This window comes from Ranitomeya variabilis, chromosome 1 (assembly GCF_051348905.1).
Source record: "Ranitomeya variabilis isolate aRanVar5 chromosome 1, aRanVar5.hap1, whole genome shotgun sequence".
NCBI lineage: Eukaryota > Metazoa > Chordata > Amphibia > Anura > Dendrobatidae > Ranitomeya > Ranitomeya variabilis.
In genome coordinates, this window is record NC_135232.1 from 1,097,064,420 (window position 1) to 1,097,081,143 (window position 16,724).

The window sequence follows — 16,724 nt, forward strand, 5'->3', positions numbered from 1 at the left end:
GTAGCAGCTGCTTTACACTGGCCACTAAATGTGAGTTTGTCATCCACCCATACTCCCATGTGTTTTTCATTGACGGTTTTGCCAAGTGTTTTACAATTAAGCACATAGTTATACATCTTCTTATTACTACTGCCCAAGTGCATGACCTTACATTTATCCCCATTAAAGCTCATTTGCCATTTATCAGCCTAAGCTTCTAGTTTGCATAAATCCTCCTGTAATATAAAATTGTCCTCCTCTGTATTGATTACCCTGCAGAGTTTAGTGTCATCTGCAAATATTGAAATTCCACTCTGTATGCCCCCTACAAGGTCATTAATAAATATGTTAAAAAGAAGAGGGCCCAATACTGACCCCTGTGGTACCCCACTGCTAACCGCGACCCAGTCCGAGTGTGCTCCATTAATAACCACCCTTTGTTTCCTATCCCTGAGCCAGCTCTTAACCCACTTACACATATTTTCCCCTATCCCCATTATTCTCATATTATGTATCAACCTTTTGTGTGGCACCGCATCAAAAGCTTTTGAAAAGTCCATATACACTACGTCCACTGCGTTCCCTTGGTCCAGTCCGGAACTTACCTCTTCATAGAAATTCATCAGATTAGTCTGACAAGAACGGTCCTTAGTAAAGCCGTGCTGATACTGGGTCATGAGGTTATTCCTCTTCAGATACTCCAGTATAGCATCCCTTAGAATGCCCTCCAGGATTTTACCCACAGTAGAGGTTAAGCTTACTGGCCTATAATTACCGAGTTCAGTTTTTGTCCCCTTTCTGAATATTGGCACCACATTTGCTATACGCCACTCCTGTGGTACAGACCCTGTTAATATGGACTCTTTAAAGATGAAAGGTAATGGTCTATCAATGACTGTACTTAATTCCTGCAGTACTCAAGGGTGTATCCCATCCGGGTCCGGAGATTTGTCAATTTTATTGATTTTTAGACGCCGCCGTACCTCCTGCTGGGTTAAGCAGGTGACACTTAATGGTGAATTTTTGTTATCACTGATCATATTGTCTGCCATGGGATTTTCTTGTGTAAATACTGATGAAAAAAAGTCATTTAGCATATTGGCTTTTTCCTCATCCTCATCCACCATTTCACCCAGACTATTTTTAAGGGGGCCAACACTATTATTTTTTAGTTTCTTACTATTTATGTAGTTATAGAATATTTTGGGATTATTTTTACTCTCTCTGGCAATGAGTTTCTCTGTTTCAATTTTTGCTGCCTTGATTTGCTCTTTACAGAATTCATTTAATTTTTTAATTTTCTATATTTATTTAATGACTCATCACTACCTACTTCCTTTAATTCTCTAAATGCTTTCTTTTTGTCACTTATTGCGCCCCTTACAGCTCTATTTAGCCATATTGGTTTCCTCCCATTTCTAGTATGTTTATTCCCCTACGGTATATACTGTGCACAGGTCCTATCCAGGATGCTAATAAACGTCTCCCATTTTCTTTGTGTATTTTATGTCTCAGGATATCGTCCCAGTTAATTGCACCAAGATCCTCTCTCATCCGTTGGAAATTTGCCGTCCCGAAGTTTAGTGTCCTTGTCACCCCTCTACTACACATCTTATTAATGGATACATGAAAACATATTATTTTGTGATCACTATTCCCCAAGTGACCCCAACCCTTATATTTGATATGCGATCTGGCCTGTTGGTTAATATTAGGTCTAGCAGTGCTCCCCTTCTTGTTGGGTCATTAACCAGTTGTGAAAGGTAATTGTCTCTCATAGTTGTCAAAAACCATCTGTCAGAGTTCAACAGCCCAAACAAAGTTTGTTTGAGAAGTTCTACCTCAATCACAGCCATGACACGTTTTGGAATGTCCGTGATTGGCTAGGACACACTGTGTAAAAAAAATAATAACGTGCTTTCCGCTCTATTTTTACTAACAAACACAAGCAAAACTGACAGCTGCGGGATGTTACCAAGATTCATCTATTAACTCTCTGAGTATGTAACTGAAGAAGGTCGATTAGACTGAAACGTTTTATTGGTACTACACAATAAAATATCAAGTTACATGCATTTAAGTTGAGTGCCAGGTTCTTTTACGTTTATGATATACGGTGTGGGAGCCTACCTGTGCACCCTTTCAGCTGTGCTCACGTTTTATTTTGTCCACTTGTTCTCACCAGTGATCTGGGAGTCAGAGATACTTCCAGGGGTCTTCCCCATGTTGTTCTCCTTCCATTAAGCACTTTTTCCATCCATTTCAACATTTTCACTGCCCCCCAGACATGCTTGTAGTGTCTGCTGGAAAAATGCTCAGATTTCCCATTAAAACCTACTATACTCGCTACTGGAAATGAGAACCTGAGCATTAGAAATTGCCCGGTTCAAGTATCAAGCATCCAAGTATTTTAGTGATTGCTCATCATCTCTATTAATAAACAAAAGAGAATTACAAATCAAATTAACATTTGCTATCACCACTCTTTGCCTCTAAAACAGCATCAAAGCATGAATTCTTCAAGGTAGATTTGCACACAGCTGTTGAAGAACCTCAGTAGAGATGTTGTTCCAAACGTCTTGGAGAACTACCCACAGATCTTCTCTGGATGTACTGGTTGTAAGCTTATGAAAATCCTTCGGTCTACTCGTGTAAGGCCAGATAGACTCGATGATGTTGAGATCAGGGCTCAATGTGGACCATATCATCCTTTCCAGGACTTCTTGTTCATCTTTACGCTGAGGATAGTTCTTAATTACGTTGGCTGTATGTTAAGGGTTGTTTTTCTGCTCCAGAACAAAGTTAGAGCCAATAAGTTACCTCCTTGATGTTGTTATATGCCAAATAATTATCTGCCTGTATTTCTCAGCACTGGAGACACCATTAATCAATAGCTTGACCCCACTGGTTATTGCCAGTTCTGAGGAGATAACTCTGCTGGATATCTTCTGATTTCGAAGGGAAGTAATCATGATTTGTCTTTTTTCAGGTGCACTAAGTTTCTTTGGCCGACCACTGTACGTATACATTTTGCACAACGCACCTTCCATAGGGAAAATATGCTACATATGATTTAGTAGATGTAGTGCACTGAATGTTCACTTTCTACATGAACCTCTGTATAGACATAACAAAATGATTATACAAATAATAAAGTACTTTTTCTCTGCAAACTCGGTGGTTTGAGAATTGCCTAGAGCCATCCTTGTAATGAGAGTGACCAAGGCTGACCTGGCCATTTATCACCACTCAGTCAGTCACAAAGCAATTCCTGTTCATTGGTTTTTCAGGAATACATATTGGTGTTCTATCCTTGGAATAGACCACTGATATGTGAACTACTGATTAATGAGGGTCCCAACAGTTATACTATGTATTGGTCATTAGCCCGATACCACAGCGGCCAATTTTTGCGCTTTCATTTATTCCTAACCTGCTTCCAATGGCCACAACTTTTTAATTTTTCCATTCACATAGCTGAAGGAGAGCTTGTTTTTTGCAGGACAAGTTGCAGTTTTGGCTAACACCATTCATTTTGCCGTATAAAGAATTCAAAGTTAGATGAAATTGTGAAAAATAATCCTCAAGTTTCCCATTGTTTTTTTGTTTTTATGGTGTTCATTGCAATAAACTGTCTATATGATTCAAAATCAATAAACAGGTGCCGCGCTAGCAGGAGGAACTGTGACTAGGAATGAATCTCAGTCACCTACCTCGCTGTTGTGAACTGACGTGTCTACTTGGGACACTGGGCTGCTGCAGACTGTCCTTGGAAGATCCGTGATCCACACAGTGCAGCAACGCTGGTAATGCACTACCAACCGGGGAGCGTCCTCCCGTAGTGCTGAAACCCCACCAGTCTCGCCGCTGTAACACCCGGCAAACAGCTACGGCCGATAGCGATACGGCCGATACCTTGAGAAAGAGGGTCGGTACCCTCGAAACGCGTCGGGATTGGCCCATGTTAGTGTCCGTCATACGGACTGGTGACGTCACCTTAGTAGCCATGCCCTCCACCCACCACGCCACTGCACGGCGGCGCTATCGGCCGTAGCTGCTTGCCGGGTGTTACAGCGGCGAGACTGGTGGGGTTTCAGCACTACGGGAGGACGCTCCCCGGTTGGTAGTGCATTACCAGCATTGCTGCCTTGTGTGGATCACGGATCTTCCAAGGACGGTCTACAGCAGCCCAGTGTCCCAAATAGACACGTCAGTTCACAACAGCGAGGTAGGTGACTGAGATTCATTCCTAGTCACAGTTCCTCCTGCTAGCGCGGCACCTGTTTATTGATTTTGAATTTGATTATTGGTTGGCAGGGTTGCACACTACGTGCCAAGGTGCCTGCAGCTTTAGTTTCGGGCCAGTACATAGCGCCAGTGTGTTACTTTACAGTGTCTGTCTATATGATTGTTGAGGTCTTCAGGTCATTACGGTGATACCAAACCTTTAGGCTACATTCGAACAATGACTTTTTGTTGCTTTTTTTGACACTGCATATTTTTGTCTTACAGTTGTAGCAAAGTGGATGGGATTTATAGAAATCTCTTGCCCACCATGCTTCTTTTTCTCTCAGCATAAACTGACCTGCGGTGCGTGTTTCAAATCCACATCATGTCAATTTCTCTCTCTTGTTGGTAGGCTGAGTTTTATGTGCAGAGTTTCCTATAGACTTGCATTAGATATGGAAAATTTGAAGGTAAAAAATGCATATATGCTGTTTTACTGCATTTCCAAGGTGGAAATGCTTAAATAAATGCATGTAATCGGAACTTAAGTATAACATTTTGTTAAGGCCAAACATCAAGAACTGTCAAAAGCAAAGCAGCTTTTTTGAAAGCATGACACACCAAAAAGACTAAAAATGCAGCTTAAAAAACTAGATAAAAATGCTTGTGAAAAAACACACACAAACCCAAAGAGAAAAGTAAGTAACCTAGTAACTTGTCCGGTGCCCGCACTTAACCAAACACTGCGGGGAGAAAATTAACTTTATTTCCCCCTGCAGAGTTCCATTTTCAGTCACAAGGGCAGCGCTGACATGAGTTCAGTCTCTGCTCTGAGCATAGAGAGCGGCGGCTGTTACGGCGCCCCCGGAAATGACTGACAGCCGGCTCCAATGCAGAGCTAGTGATAGTCAGGACCGAGAGCGGTTATAGCGACCACTCTGTATTCTCAGAGCGTGACTGAAACCAGAATGCTGCCGGGGGAATAAAGTTAATTTTCTCCTTGCAGCGTTTGGCTAAGTGCAGGTGCCGCCCAGGTTAACGACGCATTATTATTATTATCCTTCAGATTAACCACATATCTCTAGGTTAATAATGTTTTTTACTATTGATAGTGATGGGGAAATCAGGGACCACCTTGATATATTCTTATAATTCAAACATATACACTTGTTAATCTAGCAGAATATGCCCAGACATGTCCAAGCTTTGCTAAGTCATTCTGACTATTAACTGCTGACAAGGGTAAGGTTAATCAGATGAACCTTAGGACTGCCTGATAAATTAATAATGATCTCATGTAATAAACAGCTGATTCGCACACATACATAATGTATACGCCTACTCAAAAGTGTATAAAACTGACTGCACATATCCAGTAAAATATGGCATCTGAACAGATTACGTCTGTCTCTGTCCATCATTGCTCGAGCATCCTCATATCTGGCAACCATCCAATATCCCTGAGGGTCTGACTTGCAGACCACCCTAACAATAGGTTCTCATTTATGATCTCATATATGGCTGGGGTTTGCAGGAGCGCAAAGATGGCAGTAATATGACATAGCGGCCCATCTGTATTAGGCAATAGTGTCATGGGAGGTGGGGTATCAATGGGCACCTAATTATCGTGAAGGGGACTCAGACACTAATATGTTGTTGTCATTTAAGAGGCTGAACTGCAGCGATTGAAGCTAGCCGCCAACCACCACGTAAGGATCCGGTTCAGACAACAAGATGTTGCACATTTCTGATCATACCCCAATGGATAGTAACACCTATTCCTCTCAAAGAAACACAAGGGGTCAGATTTATATAAAAAAAACAAAACCCTTTCCATGTTGCCCATTACAACCAATGAGAGCTCAGTTTACATTTTGTAACTTGCTCTGAAAAAATGAAAGCTGCACTGTAATTGGTTACTATGGGCAACGAGACTTATTTTACAGTTTTGATAAGCATGCCACACGGGAAAACATATTTTTCAATTATTTTTATTTTTCATATTTCCTGTAAATTACAGCACATGAAAATGATTCCTTGCTAGACGATTGAAAATCCAGAATGATAACAAAGATTTTTTTTTTTGCTGTTTTGTGCTACTCCAGACCAGTCTAGTGGATGACATACATGGATTTAAACACTATTTAAGTGACATGGAAACGAGATGTGCAAGACTTTCTAATGATTAGCAATAAACACAAGATAATCCTGTTTCTCTAAATATATAATCATACAGACATCGGTATTAGCAGAGAACTTAACCCTTGAGACAGGACATCATTCTTGTCAATACTTTCCCCGTGCAGGAAATCTGCTCAATATGTCTGTTGTATTTCTTCATAAAGATTTCATGGTTGCTATAGAAACCAGCGTAACACACGGCAGACATGACTGCTGGGACGCAAGACAGAATTCTAGATTAGGCACTAGAGTACTCGTAATTTTATTTATCTTAGTACCGTGCCTGGATTGAGTCTTAGGTTTCAGATAAATCGCATTTTGTCATACCAAAGACTTTATTCAGTATATTTGCTGGTCATCTAATAACATATTGTACTCTGGTGATTAATTACATAGCCTGCGTCCACCAACATGGCATCTGTACTTTCATTATGAATTATTATTATAACAGTAATATATATGTGTATATAACTATATATCTATATCTATATATTTTCCATGAATACATCTTGAAATGGTTTTATACTTCCATGGTTGCACAGCTCAGAGACCTGCTTGCTTAAAAATAACAAATTCGGCATTGCTTACCTACTGCTGCTCCAGTGCGGCCAGACACAGCGGATAGTCTGCGTTGGACTGGCTGTAGGTAAGCAAGAAGGGTTTTCAAGCCTTTGAACTATTTAACTGTAAAAGCAACCAACAAGAGATGAGTGAATTGAACCTTAACTAATAGACGTGAATGAATCTATTGAATTCCATGAAAATTTCATTTGCGGTGAATAAATTTACGCAAATCTCAGTATTAAAAAGCTTGTAATTGCTTGGAAAATACAAATGGAGAGGAGAGAGAGAAAGAAAGAGATCCCCACTGAACATAAGAGCTTTCACTTTACAGGTGTGAGAGAGGACCCCACTGACCATAAGAGCTTACACTCTACAGGAGAGAGAGGACCCCGCTGACCATAAGAACTTACACTCTACAGGAGAGAGAGAGGACCCCACTGACCATAAGAGCTTACACTCTACAGGAGAGAGAGGACCCCGCTGACCATAAGAACTTACACTCTACAGTAGAGAAAGGACCCCGCTGACCATAAGAACTTACACTCTACAGAAGAGAGAGAGGACCCCACTGACCATAAGAGCTTACACTCTACAGGAGAAAGAGGACCTTGCTGACCATAAGAGCTTACACTCTACAGGAGAGAGAGGACCCCACTGACCATAAGAGCTTACACTCTACAGGAGAGAGAGGACCCCGCTGACTATAAGAACTTACACTCTACAAGAAAGAGAGAGGACCCCACTGACCATAAGAGCTTATACTCTACAGGAGAGAGAGGACCCCGCTGACCATAAGAACTTACACTCTACAGTAGAGAAAGGACCCCGCTGACCATAAGAACTTACACTCTACAGAAGAGAGAGAGGACCCCACTGACCATAAGAACTTACACTCTACAGGAGAAAGAGGACTTTGCTGACCATAAGAGCTTACACTCTTCAGGAGAGAGAGGACCCCACTGACCATAAGAACTTACACTCTACAGGAGAGAGAGAGGACCCTGCTGACCATAAGAGCTTACACTCTACAGTAGAGAGAGAGGATCCTGCTGACCATAACAGCTTACACTCTACAGGAGAGAGAGAGGACCCCACTGACCATAAGAGCTTACACTCTACAGGAGAGAGAGAGGACCCCGCTGACCATAAGAGCTTACACTCTACAGGAGAGAGAGGTGACTGCTGATCAAAAGAGCTTAAACTTTAGAGGTAAGAGGGAGAGAAGACCCCACTGACCCTAAAAGCTTACACTCTACAGGAGAGAGACAACACTGAGGATATAGGAACTTACACTCTACAGGTGTGAGAGAGGACCCTGCTGACCATAAGAGCTTACACTCTGCATGAGAGAAAGGATCCCACTGGCCATAAAAGCTTACACTTTACCAAAGAGAAAGAGAGAGCAGACATTGCTGATCATAAGAACTTACACTCTACAGGAGAAAGAGAGTGAGAGAAAAAGAGAGAGAGGGGACCCTGTTGATGAACTTACACTCTACAGGAGAGAGAGAGAGAGAGAGAGAGAAGACCACACTGACTAGAGAGAGAGAACGAGGACCATGCAGGCCATAAGTGCTTTCACTGTATAGAAGATAGAGAGAGAATCACAAATGACCAATAGAGTTTACATTCTACAGAAGAGAGAAACTTACTCAGTGACTTTGTAGATGGACAGTGACTCTCCTATATAAACTGTGCTCCTCTGGAAACCGCTGATCTGTGATGACCCCTGTATTGACCACCACTGTCCAATGTATGATCTTTAAGATGCTATCGCTGCAGGTCATCATTGGGAAGCTCCCAAGGCAACACAACACAATGTTAGCCTGCTCTCTAATGCTTTAGTAGAGTCGTAAATGGTGCTAAGAAAGTTTTTTTTTTTGCAAACTGCAAATCGAATCTCAAAGTGCTTGAATTCCCTTGAATTTCAGAAAATCCAATTTGAACTTGATCCTCTACAGCTCAGTCTGCTCATCTCTAAAACTGAGTCAAGTTCATTCTGGTGAATCTGAAAATTTGGTGGCTCAATTCACACGAATATAGCAAAATGGCAACCACAAGGATTGAAGTTCATAGTCTTCTTTTGAGGTCTGGGGATGGGTTAAAATAATGAAATACATTATACTCACAAGATTTAGAGGCTCTCATCTGTCCTTACACTGCCTCTGACAGTCCTCCATGCACGTCTTCGGTTCTTCCAGGTCCTGAGGCTACTGATTGTCAACACACATATAGTAATTTATGTGCAGAAGACCCGGAAGCTCTGGCATAGCGGACAGAAGGATAGGTGAGGGACTTGGACAGGTGCTTATAATGTGTTTTTTTATTTTTCTTTAACCCCTTTCCTCTTCTCTCTTTATTATGCTTTGCGGTCTGGAGAGACTTAAAGCCTAATAAACCGATTTTCTCAGCAGTCTGGGCACTTTCAATTTAGATCTATTTTATATGGATGAAAACAAATCTGTCAACTAAATTGAATGGATTTACTCATCTTTACAGACGACACACATTATTTGGTTGTCTTGGGGTATAGCTATAGGGTTTGCAGTGATAGCAGTTGTGCCCAGGTCACGTACCCGAGGGGTTCCAAAGTACTTTCTGCTACACAGGAATGCACCAATACTTTAAGTATCACATTGTTTGTATGAGTTGTATCATCAAAGATGGAACAATAGAAGCTGTAGTGGCAGAACAGGAGGAGCAAACGGACAGAGGATACTCAACAATGAAAAACTGATGGAGCAGAGCTGAGTTTGCCAATAGTCCAATGTAGAGGTGGCAACTGTATAGCAAGATATATTCAGAGATAGCAAAGCTGAGTTTGCCACATAGTCCATTACAGAGCTGGCAGCAGTATCGCAGAATTACTCAGCAATGTAGCAGAGCTGGAATTGTCATGAGGCAGAACTTTGGAAGCAGACCGCAGTGGTAGCAAATGCTACCAACCTGAATACTCTGGAGGACGTCTTCCTCTTGAATTCACCCATAAGGTGAGGGAACTTGATGCCATAAGAGTGTACTGGAGTACAATGGTTACCAAAGGTGCAGAAGAGCAGACAGGGGTCACCATTGCAAAAGAAAGATGGATAACATATTGCTGGATCTAGGAGACGAGACTAACATTCAGCCGTTTTAAGAAGAAACAATTCTGCAAAAATGTTTCACCTAATAATGAAATGTTGTTCAAAGACAGAAATTCACATTTTCTGCTAGATAGAATAACATTGACGTTGTTCTAATATATGCAGTTTAGTATCTTTCTGATTTAGGCAGGACACAATAGGGGTGCAGCTATTGAATGTCTTTAAAACAACGAAGAATGTGCGAAATGTGAGATATGTGGAATTAGACTTATCAAGAAAATGAATTATTAATAGCCATGAGAGAGCACTAAAATGCTTGGGTGCTCGTTGCTCGGGTCGAGCAAATTGGAATGGTCGGGTGCTCAACACGAGCAAAGAAACCAATGTTAGTCTATGGGAAACTTGAAAGTCACAAAGCCTATTTTTATAGGGCCATCAGGCGGCCGTTACTATTCTTAAAAGTTCAGCAATCAGCCCTAACTATTCTTAGAGAGCCATCAGCCGGCTATGCTTTGTTGTTCCTATTATTAAACAGTGGGTCTCCTATAATGTTATTTCATATGAAGTGAGTGGCAGGGCTGCCCAAAATTTGGATGCACCCCAATACCCCTTTGACGAGACGTACAGTAGGGCCTCATGAAAGTATGTTCCCATTATTAGGAAGTGGGTCTCCCATAGTGTTTGCCTATGCAGTGAATGTAAGGGCTACCAAAAATGTGGACGCACCTCAATACCCCTTTGACAAGACGTACAGGAGGGCCTCATGAAAAAATGTTCCCATTATTAGGAAGTGGGGCTCCCATAGTGTTTGCCTATGCAGTGAATGCAAAGGCTGCCAAAAATTTGGACGCACCCCAATACCTCTTTGACAAGACATACATGAGGGCCTCATGAAAAAATGTTCTCATTATGAGGAAGTGGGTCTCTCATAGTGTTTAACTGCAGTTAATGCAAGGGCTGCCAAAAATTTGGAGGAACTCCAATGCCCCTTGGAAGAGACGTGGAGGAGGACCCCATAAAAAAGTTCCCATTAGAGCGGGTCTCCCATACTTGTAATGCCCAAGCACTAAGTGTATGGGCTGACAAACATTTACCCCTGGGGTGGATATATGAACACACTGTCTTAACAAATTGATTTTACAGGCATCTTAAAACCCTTTAAAACAATAACGTTGGTGTTGCATCACGGACCATGGTCACCCTCGTGACATGGTGGTGGAGGATGAGGATGAGGAGAAGGAGGAGCACAACAGCAAATAGCCAAAATCAGGAAGCGTATACCCATGTGTGAGTGTGAAGAGGTACATGGGAATATACCTTAAAAAAAAAGACACTGGATTTGAGTTTATGTTACGCTTAGTGTTGAGCATTCCGATACTGCAATATCGGGTATCGGCCGATATTCACTGTATCAAAGTTCCGATACTGAGTTCCGATACTTTTACAATATCGAATACCAGAATTGGAAGTTCCCATAATGCAATGAGCCAGTTTCATTTTATTCAGCCAATGAGGATCCTAAGAAGTGTGGGCACATCCTGTTAGGCATGTTAGCCATGTTAACTAATGGTATGGCTGTGATTGGCTGCTGAAATGATGTTGGTGGTGGGTGGTGGGTGGCGGAGACTGCATGTCTGTGTGTTTGGGCAGTGTCTGTCTCGGGGGTCAGTGTGGGCCTGCAGGGGACTGCACGGGCCTCTCGAGGGTCAGTGCGGGCCTGCCGGGGGTCTGTATGGGCCTTTCGTGGGTCTGTATGGGTATCTCGGGAGTCTTTGTGTGTGTGTGTGCAGTCCCATCGGACAATGCCTGCTACAATAAGAGTGATTGACACATTAGCCAATGATGGGACAGTAGTAGTCCCATCATCTGGCTAATGTGTTGAATGTAAAAAAACCCACAAACATACATAATACATACAACATACTACTTACATACTACATACATACTACATGCATACTACATACTACATACATACATACTACATACATACTACATGCATACTACATACATACATACATACAACATACTACATACATACTACATACAACATACATACTACATACATACAACATACTACATACATACTACATACATGCAACATACATACTACATACATACATACAACATACTACATACTACATACATACATACTACATACATACATACAAAATACTACATACATACTACATACATACAACATACCACATACTACATACATACAACATACATACATACAACATACATACTACATACATACATACTACATACATACTACATACATACATACAACATACATAAAGCATACATACAACATACTACATACTACATACATACATACTACATACATACATACAAAATACTACATACATACTACATACATACAACATACCACATACTACATACATACAACATACATACATACAACATACATACTACATACATACATACTACATACATACTACATACATACAACATACATACATAAAGCATACATACAACATACTACATACATACAACCTACATACTACATGCATACATACTACATACATACATTGCTATCTGAGAAAGTTCCCACACAGCAAATGCCATAAAGTGAGACCAGTGAACTAAGGTAACCTCTCAATGATGCACTGCAGGAGCCATTGTCTCCTGTCAGTGTGTCACTGAATGTCCTATAGAGCAGTGACATCACCAGATGTCACTGTTCTATAGGGGAGATCGTCGTGGGACACTCGTTATTAATTGGACTACGGCAGACCGGTAGTATGCGGTTTATTATTTTACGTTTTTTGCAGGCGCTGAAGTATGGTAAGTATGGTTAAATTAAGAATATTAAAATACTTTTTTCTGGCTGTGTCTTTATTTTTTTTTTTAACTCTTTCACTACTTTAGGATTAATAATGGATAGGCGTCTTATTGATGCCTCTCCATTATTAAACCGGCTTAATGTCCCCTTACAATAGCAAGGTGACATTAACCCCTTATTACTCCATATCCCACCGCTACACGGGAGTGGGAAGAGAGGGGCTAAGTGCCGGAATTCGCGCATCTTACAGATGCGCCATTTCTGGGGCGGCTGCGGACTGGTATTTGTAGCGGGGGGCAATATCCATGGATAGATGTTTCTATCCATATATCTATCTGGCTCATTTCACACATCAGGTTTTTGCCGTCAGGCTCAATCCGGCGAGTTTTGAAAAAAGATTTTTTTTCTGCTGGATCCTTTTTTTCTCATAGAGTTATATTAGCGCCGGATTACGCCTGATGGCCATACGTTTCATCCGTTTTTTGCCGGATCCGTCGCTGTGCGTTTTTTCGCCGGACAGAAAAACCGTTCCTCTGTATGTGTTTTCTGTCCGGCGGAAACAGCTTTTTTTGATGGATCCGGCAAAAAATGGATGAAACGTGTGGCCTTCAGGCGCTATCCGGCGCTAATACAACTCTATGAGAAAAAACGGATCCAGCAGAAATAAAACGGATTGTTTTTTTTCAAAACTCGCCGGATTGTGCCTGACAGCAAACACCTGATGTGTGAAATTAGCCAGATAGATATATGGATAGAAACATCTATGTATCTATAGATATATCTATAGAGAGATATATCCATGGATAGGCCGATGCTGATGAACATAAAGAAAAAAACTGGAAAAAAAATGTCGTGGGCTCCCGCGCAATTTTCTGCGCCAGAGGGGGAAAGCTGATGGCCGGGGGCCAAAATTTGCAGCCTGGGAATGGGGTAACACCCATGGCCCCTCCCAGGCTATGAATATCAGCCCGCAGCTGTCTGCGTAGCCTTTAATGGCTATTAAAATAGGGAGACCCCCCAAAAAATGACGTGGGGTCCCCCTATATTTTATAGCCAGAAAGGCTATGCAGACAGCTGTGGGCTGATATTCATAGCCTAGAGAGGGGCCATGGATATTGCCACCCCCCGGCTACAAATACCAGTCCGCAGCCACCCCAGAAATGGCGTATCTGTAAGATGCGCCAATTCCGGCACTTAGCCCCTCTCTTCCCACTCCCGTGTAGTGGTGGGATATGGGGTAATAAGGGGTTAATGTTACCTTGCTATTGTAAGGTGACATTAAGCCGGGTTAATAATGGAGAGGCATCAATAAGACGCCTATCCATTTTTAATCCTAAAATAGTGAAAGAGTTAAAAAAATAAATAAAGACACAGCCAGAAAAAAGTATTTTAATATTCTTAATTTAACCCCTAGAGAGCGGTCGCATCAGCTGATGCTGCTGTTCTCCACGGGAGATCGTCGTGGGACACTTGTGGATTTCTGCAGATCAGGAAGTATATTGTTTGTTTGTTATTTTAATATTTTTTACAGATAACTCTGGCTTCGGGGAACAAAGTGACAAGTGATGGTGAGTATGTACTCTATGTTATATGTACTGTATGTTAGGGTGTTTCATTTTGTATGGTAAAATTTAAAATGTCAAAGTTTTTAAGACTTTGCTTACGCCCCGAGTCTCACTAATGTAAAAAGTATATTTGCCAAATTTCAAGACGATCGAACAATATTTAGAGGTTGCACACTTTTATCAGTTTAAAGGCTGTCCCACACGTCCAGATAATTCCGGTACCGGAAACAATCGGTACCGGAATTATCCGTGTCCGTGTGCCCCTGCGTTTCTGGTGAACATCAGAGTGGCACACGTGTGCCGCCCGTGTGCCCACTGGGTACCACACGCACCGTGCTGGGTACCACACGTACTACCAGCATCTGGTGCTGAATCCGCAATTCATATGTTCCCTGCAGCAGCGTTTGCTGCAGAGAAAATATGAATAATAGTGTTTAAAATAAAGATCTATGTGTCTGCCGCCCCCCCCCCCCCCCGCTGTTCTGAAAATACTCACCCGCTCCCTCGTGGGCTGTCGCTGCTTCCTGGTCTGGCCTGTTATGATCCTAGTGGTAAAGGATCTCAGAAGTTCCAGCTAAGTCCGCAAACACAAAAACCAGCTCATAGGGAGGTGTTAACTTGGCTGACCGTATATCTAATCCTAGCACAACAACTAGAAGTAGCCGGGGAACGTACCTACGTTGATTCTAGACGTCTCGCACCAGCCGGAGAACTAACTAACCCTTTCAGAGAAAATAAGACCTCACTTGCCTCAAGAGAAAGGACCCCAAAGTTATAATACAAGCCCCCAACAAATAATAACGGTGAGGTAAGAAGAAAAGACAAACGTAAGAATGAACTAGATTTAGCAAAGAGAGGCCCACTAATTAATAGCAGAAAATAGGAAGCGGACTTATACGGTCAGCAAAAACCCTACAAAAATATCCACGCTGAATATCCAAGAACCCCCGCACCGACTAACGGTGTGGGGGGAGAATATCAGCCCCCTAGAGCTTCCAGCAAAAATCAGGAATCACATTATGAACAAGCTGGAACAAAATAGAAGCAAAGCGAATAAACAAAAATAAGAAAGCAGGACTTAGCTTATCTTGCAAAGAACAGGAGACCAGGAGTCAGGAGAAAACAGACATAGACTGACTACATCGATTCCAGGCACTAGACTGAGTTTCCAGGAAGTCTAAATAGGAACACCCAAGGCCTAACAAACCAGGTGGGTACCAACCTGGAGAAAGATGATCCAAGTGTAATACCGCTAGTGACCACAAGAGGGAGCCAAGAAATATAGTTCACAACAGTACCCCCCCTTTAAGGAGGGGTCACCGAACCCTCACCAAGACCACCAGGGCGATCAGGATGAGCAGCGTGAAAGGCACGAACAAAATTGGCCGCATGAACATCAGAGGCGACCACCCAGGAATTATCCTCCTGACCATAGCCCTTCCATTTGACCAGATACTGAAGCCTCCGTCTAGAGAGACGAGAATCCAAGATCTTCTCCACCACGTACTCCAACTCGCCCTCAACCAAGACCGGAGCAGGAGGGTCAACAGCAGGAACCACAGGCACAACGTACCGCCGCAACAAAGACCTATGGAACACATTGTGAATGGCAAACGACACCGGAAGATCCAAACGAAAAGACACCGGATTAAGGACTTCCAAAATTTTATAAGGACCAAAAAAGCGAGGCTTAAACTTAGGAGAGGAAACCTTCAGAGGGACATACCGAGAAGACAACCAAACCAAATCCCCAACACGAAGTCGGGGACCCACACCGCGGCGGCGGTTGGCAAAACGCTGAGCCTTCTCCTGTGACAACTTCAAGTTGTCCACCACATGATTCCAAATCCGCTGCAACCTATCCACCACGGAATCCACCCCAGGACAGTCAGAAGATTCAACATGACCCGAGGAAAAACGAGTATGAAAACCAGAGTTGCAGAAAAATGGCGAAACCAAAGTAGCGGAACTAGCCCGATTATTGAGGGCAAACTCAGCCAATGGCAAGAAGGTCACCCAATCATCCTGATCCGCAGAAACAAAACATCTCAAATAAGCTTCCAGCGTCTGATTAGTTCGCTCTGTTTGGCCATTAGTCTGAGGATGAAAGGCAGATGAAAACGACAAATCAATGCCCATCTTAGCACAAAAAGATCGCCAGAACCTGGACACAAACTGGGATCCTCTGTCAGACACGATATTCTCAGGAATGCCATGCAAATGAACCACACTCTGAAAGAACAAAGGAACCAGATCGGAAGAGGAAGGCAACTTAGGCAAGGGCACCAAATGGACCATCTTGGAAAAGCGATCACACAC

At 42.4% G+C, this 16,724-nt stretch overlaps 1 long non-coding RNA gene across 1 annotated transcript in view; it reads right to left on the bottom strand.

Annotated features, from left to right (window-relative positions):
- Positions 1–6,541, bottom strand: part of LOC143793255 (uncharacterized) — a 36,669-nt gene extending 30,128 nt beyond the window's left edge. The window contains exon 1 of the long non-coding RNA XR_013220100.1: positions 6,469–6,541. This is a non-coding gene — a long non-coding RNA (uncharacterized LOC143793255). The remainder of the gene's footprint in view (positions 1–6,468) is intronic.
- Positions 6,542–16,724: the final 10,183 nt, after the last annotated feature.